Source organism: Talpa europaea, assembly GCF_964194135.1.
Source record: "Talpa europaea genome assembly, chromosome: 7".
Taxonomy (NCBI): Eukaryota; Metazoa; Chordata; class Mammalia; order Eulipotyphla; family Talpidae; genus Talpa; species Talpa europaea.
The window spans coordinates 55,624,090-55,630,857 of NC_140074.1; positions in this window are offsets into that span (position 1 = coordinate 55,624,090).

Here is a 6,768-nt window from a genome sequence, read left to right on the forward strand (position 1 = left end):
CGCACAGGGGCGCCGTGATCCCGGCGCGGAGTGCGCAGAACTTGGATTCTGGAGGCGGCGAGAACTACTTGCAGCGCAGAAGCCAGGGGAGTCTCCTGACTTTGGCCTTGAGAGCAAACCCCTGTGACCTTCCAGGAAAGAGCAGGCGCTATTTTCCTGAGAAATCGCAGTTAGATGTGCAAGAAAAGAGAAAGAGTAGCGATAAAAAACAACAGCCTTCAGGAGGCGTACGAAAAAATATGTATGTAGTTCATAGATGCCAGCACAATCTGCTGAACTAAAAACTTAGAAGCACAATGAAGTGTGACCTTAGCATTATATTATCAGGTAAAGAACAGATGCTGGGGCAGGTTCCTGAACAGACAGAAATATATAGTTCTAGATCATGCGCTCACACTTCCAAAGCAGATTGAAGATTTATAGCACTTCAGAGTAATAGAATAAGAAAGTGTAAATAGTTATTTAATAAGTCATTTTAAAAGGAGATGGAAAACCTTTGTTTTTTTAAGTTTTGCACACTATTATTTTTTATTCTTGCTTTTTAATTAATAGTTTATTTTATATAATTCTTACATCATTTTTCATATTTGCACTATGTGTGCATTTTCATTTTGGTTATATTCCCCATACAATTGCACCCCCCCTTATTTTGACTCTAGTCCTTCCCTCCCCTTCACTACCCCAACCCAAACCTTTTGTACAACTTTGAAGTGCCCTCCTCCCTACCTCGGGCATCTGACAGAAGCAAATTAAAAAGTCTTTCCAATTTATTTCTTCAAGTAACTTCCGAATGCACTGTCCAGCACACCTTTAAAGAGAAGCAGACAAGTGAACTGAAAAAACATAACTGAAATCAAGAACTTGATGAATAAATGTAATAGCAAATTATGTACAGAGGAAGGGAAAATTAATGAACTGGAAGGTAGATCAGTTCAAAAAAATGTCCACTACAAAGGAAAGAGAGAGAGAGAGAAAGAGAGAGAGAGAGAGAAACAAAAATCTTAAAAGCAACCAGAGAAAACATGGCTTTCAAAGGAGTCACAGTCAGACTTCAAGTTGGCAGCTCAACAGCAGAAGAAGCCAGAAGAGGGTAAGATGTTACCAAACTGTCAAAGAAATTAGCTATAAAATGAGCCAAATATTTTACATACTTATTTAATTGAATAGATGTTATCATCATCATCCCCATTTTCCAGATGAGGACATGGAGACTTGGAGCGCTCATGTAACTTGTTCAAGGTCATACTGAGCTGAGATGAATCCTAGTACATGTGACTTCAGAGCCTCTGCTTAACCACTTCTCTTGGATCAAGTTTTCTGTGATCACAAATAATTTCTAAAACGATGTTGGTGGTGTGATTGGGAAAAGAAGTATTTTCTTTTACCTCTTGTAGAAAATCAAGGTCCACAATAAATCCAGAGCCTTGGCATCTTCTCAGGTGCCAACAAGCACCCTGAAAGCCAACATGTTCAGCCAGGAGTTTGGGCACGGGCACAGACACAGCAGTCTTTATCCCCTAGTGACCTCTTGTGGATCCTGGCGGACCTGCTGGGAACAGCGGTGGCGGGTCCCCTGCTGTTGCTCCTGGAGAGGTTGCTTCTTCCTCCAGCTACAGGAAAAGGGTGAAAGGGGAGCCAGGATTCCTGACTTCACCTCCTCTCTCGTTTGGAAGTCAGCATTGAAAGAGCATCATTCCAATTTGTGTGATCTCTAAAATAAACCAAGAAAATATATGAGAGTCAGGTTTTCTGTTTCTTAAACTTGCCTTTCATATATTTTCCCCTTTCTTCTTTTTTTCCCTCCCTGCCCTTAGCTTCTTCCTCCCTTCTTTCTTTTCCCTCTTCTCCCCTCGTCTCTGCTCTCCTTTCCTTTTCTCACCTTTCTTTCCCATCACCTTTCCTTTCTTGATTTGGGTGAGGAAAGAATACTGAAATGAAGCATAAAACAGACTGGAGAAATAAATAGTATAGCTATAAGGAGCCTAGTAGTGTAATCGCATGTGCAAATCTGTCTATTGCTGTGCAAATTGAACACACAAAAATACAAATGTAAACATCAGTAAGAGATTTTGAAAGTGATTGTATTATATTCATACAGTAAAATGCTATAAAAGTGTTAAAATGTATATATGTGTCATATACATGCTGGAGAGGAAGGAGGTATTGGGTAAAGGAATCAACTTACACAACAGCTTGTACAATGGCATGTTTTTGTAACACTGGGTAAAAAACATTTCCATTAAAAAAGAGACAACCGGGCCTCCCCTGTGGCGCAGTGGTTGAGCGCTGGGTTGCGAAGCTGCCCGGCCTCTGCAGCGCCAGTTCGATCCCCGGCTGCTCCCCGGCCACCGGAGGAGGGTCCCACATGGTGCGCAGACCTCTCCTGCCGCCCGCTGCTCCCCTCAGCAGTGTACTTCGTTCCTTCTGCCTGCTCTGCTCCCCGCTCTGGTGAATTCTCTCACCCTCCCGCGCTTCTGACTGTACCCAGTGCATGTATAAACAAAACAAACAAACAAACAAACAAACAAATAAATAACATGCCTCTATAAAAAAAAAAATAAAATAAAAATAAAAAAAAGAGACAACCACCAAAATATTAACTGTGGTTGTTATATCTGGGCAGTGGGTATTAGTTTTCTTGTTAATTTTCTTTACATTGTTCTGTATTGCAGTGGTTCTTAGCACATAAAATATATGAGTGCTCTGATCCCTCTAGATCAATAAAGTCTGAATCACTGGGGTGATTTCGATTTCGGTATCCAAACAAGTTTGAGAACCAGTGATCTAGTACTTGAATCTTTTATAGTCAGTGATCATATTTACAAAACAGGATGAAGGGGGAGCTGGAGAATGCTACCTTCATTTTGCTAATTCATGTGCAATATGCATTATATATATATGTGTGTGTGTATTGTATATGTGTGCATTGTATATGTGTGTGCATTGCGTATGTGTGTGCACATGCAAAGAGACACACACCATTGTAGACAAACTAAGGCTATAGCTCACAAAAATCAAAATGGGAGCAAAATGGCATTTTATGAGATCTGAAGTTAAAAAAAACTTGGCTTAGTTCCTATATTCTACTGCTTCCTGTCTATGTGACCCGAATAACTCACTTCACCTGTTTAAAAGTCAGTTTTCTCGTCTAGTAGAGGCAGATAACAAAATGTGCCTCCAAGCATGTGGGGGAGCTAAGAAATTGTTAGCTGAAATATGGAATAAACGGGGAAAAACAGAAAAGAAAGTAGGAGAAATTACAAGACAAAACTAGTCAGACTGAAAATGTTAATATTTTTTTGTTTCTGGAAGATGTTTTCACTCCTTCAACAAATACAGCTGCCAAGGGCCCAGTGGGTTGCAGGCATTGTTACTAAGGACAAAGAAGAGTTAATCACAGCTGTTTCCCATAAGAAGCTGTGGGAGAGGCAAAACTTGACCCTTTTAGGGTCTTTAGCTGAACCTGAGAATTCAAGTCAACCTATGATGGGTAAACAAAAGACACATATGTTGATTTCTGCATGTACATGGGAGGCCTCACAGGAAAACAAAGAGCTAAAGAAGGGGTCAGAACAGAATGCTTATCAACCACATCAGACAAGAGTAGTAAATTGTGAAAAGGTGACAAGACCAAGACCAGTTAATGATGGAGAAGTGAGTTTAACAAGGTCTGTTTGTACACTTTTTTCTTAACCTCGTAATCAGCCTCTGCTGATAAGAACGTTTCTTCCTTCTTGGCATGGCGAGGACACTTTTCACACGGGAGTTTCATAGCCTGCTTTCAAGAATAAAAGGGAAGTTCAGAGAGCCCTTCTGCATCTGTAGTCTTTTAAGAACCTTTAATTCAAAAGAATCTTTATGTCAAGGTGGCATTCTGGGGGGGTGACATATCCCATTTTCCTTTAGGGATCACACATGCAAAGGAGAGAGGGCTATAACTAATAATATAATGTAATAAGTGCAGGCAATAAAGGAGTCTCCAAAGCCTCTTGAAGAGGAAGATTCTGTTAAGCAGGTCCTTAGCACAATATGGGGAATGGCAGGTACATACTCTGTCCTCTAGGGGGAGCTCACGGCTTTCTCCTCTGAAGTCTGAAAAGAATCAGCATTTCTGGAGAGAAGGGAACAGAGAGCTTAAGTAAAACTGACTTAACCATAAATGCTTCCAAGCGTCTTGGTCTTGGGGATCTCTCTTTTTAGATGTTTCCAACTGAATTGCATCTCTTTTTGCTTCCATGTAACCGGTTCACTGGCAGGATTCAGGATCCTACTCCCATTCGAAAGTTTTGGTAGGAAGATACCTCATCTAGGCACAAGTCACAGGCCTAGTCCAACTCACAAGACAGATGACATCAAGATTTTAGGGGTGATTTTTCCATAACTTGTTGCTTATGCATATAGTGTAGGGGTTAGCCTTTGCTGAGGTGGTAGGACAGGGTTTAGAAACTAGGGACTGAGACATACTTACCAAACTCATTATAACCAACAGATATATTTAGATAACTTCATTTTATTTTTTATTTAAGTTTTTCATTAAGGTTTCATGTTATGTGATTTGTAGGTTTGAAGTCCTCTTGAATCATAAAAACTTGATTTAGACATTTTCTAAAATTTATTTGCTGCAGCCGTCATATTTTAGAGAAGAAATTTCCCTATTTCATATATTTAATTAATAATTTATCTCATATAATTTTATAGTCTATTAATGTTTCCATTTGCATGCTCTAATGTAAGGAGACTGAAGATAGTCTGATGGCTTCTGTTGACCTACATTCTTGTAAGAGTGTTTAGAGAGCAGTCTGACTTTTAACGAAAAGACATAAACCCTTTCATTCATTTTGGCTGGTACAAAAACCCAAATGTGTAAGCCTTTTTCAAATAACAACACTATTGACTTTGAATAAACTGTACATTTGTAAAGAATGACATTTGACATTTTGACATATGTATACACCCAAGAAACCATCACTGCAGTCAAGATACTGAGATACTGAACACATCCATCACCCCAATGAGTGAATTTTTTTGTTACTTTATAGCAAATATGTTGATATGGTGGCCCTAGGGAAGGAAGCAGCAGTCTAGCTATAGTTTATTCCTTGTGATTAGGTCACCCAGAATTTTCAATTATGAAGCCGATATTAGCAATTCAGAAGTAGGTAAAAAAAAGTTTATCCATATGCTAGTGTTAGCCTACAGCAAATTTTGTACTAAAAATGAGCTTTACACAAAAGTGCAGTAATAAACTCAGAGTTTGAACGTGTCTTTTCAGCAAGCAGATGTAACAGAATGAGAACACCAGCTTAAGGTGGGTTTGGGAGTGGAATCAGTGTGATCCTGAGTAAATGACTGAAGGGCATGGGCAAAGGGAAATGTAACAGAATCCCAAGTGAAGAATAGTAAAGAGCTAGTCAGTGACAAGGGAGGCGTGGTGGGGAGCTCCAGCCAGCTCTCCTCCCACCCCCCCATCCCCCCCTCCTCAGCCTGACCTGCAGGACAGGGGCATATGTGCTGCCCCCAAACCTTCTGTCCACCCCTCTGACTAGTTTTTCCCCAGAAAGGAGAAATTACTCAAGTGTTCGGAGCACATGGCCATTGCAAAAACATGCTTTACTTGAGGTTGGTGTTTGTAAACTGGTGTTCCTTCCCTCTTTTGCAACTGCAGTCTTCCATGGTAGCACAGACAGGCCATAGCCCGTCTCGCCTCTCCCAGCATGTGTCTGCCGAAATGCTCTCTTCTTTCCATCACTCCTGAGTGAGAGACGTGATGGAGGCCTTTCCTAGCTTTCCAGGCCCAAATAGCACAGTCTGATTTGGTTAATCAAAGGTCTCTGCACTGGGCGACAACTGGGTGCTTACCTATCAGTTAATACAAAGGCATTTTACATTCCTTTTGGTTATTGTTCGCGTGGGCACCTTCCTCAATTAAAATTCCCTGAAAAGTTTTCAACCCCTAACCTGAAGCCCTGGCCATCCCATAATTAATCCTAAGCAAGATCCCAGTCCAAAGGGAGACCCCAAAAGAAGAAACACTGTACAAAAGAGGAAAAACAAGTCAAAAGGACTGTGAGTAGGATCAACATGACAAACATCCAGAGGATAAATAGAAAATAGAAACAGATTCCCTTTGGGTTTCTTCTGTAGGTAGGGAGGACGCCTGTCACCCACTCACGCGCGGATCCACCCACCCACTCATTAACACATTTCTAGCTTCTAGGCACTAGGCTGTGATTTTGTGATATGGTCGTGAATGAGTCAGTCTCTCAGAAAAGGCTTGGGAAAAGAGGGTGAATGTGAATTTGGCATGAAAAAGGAAAAACAAGAGAGAGAATGGAACATCAACCCTCCCGCCCCATCCAAGGAAGACCTCTCTTCACTTTTTGGCCATCTTGCAGTTGAGTAGGGCCGTGGCTGTGGCAGACTGAAGCAGAGAAGACCTGGTGGTGACCATAAAACAAGTTCTTTAAGTCCTATTTGGACTTAAATAGTCCCGGGGTGGGTGTGGAGGGGTCCTGCTCCTTATGGGGCAACTCTGGGACTGGGAAACTTTCCTGCCTACCTGCTGAGTTGCTACATAGAAAATAGTTGCCCTAAAGGTTTGCTTGGATGTTTGCTAAAATATTGTGCAGTGAGAAACATAACTTGGATGTGATAAGCCTTTGACACACTGGCATTTGTTCTTGTTACACTATGGACTAACATGGCCTGGTGAACTGATTGTTGGATAAGCACTCACATATGCTAACCTTGGCACAGGCAGGGAGGGGC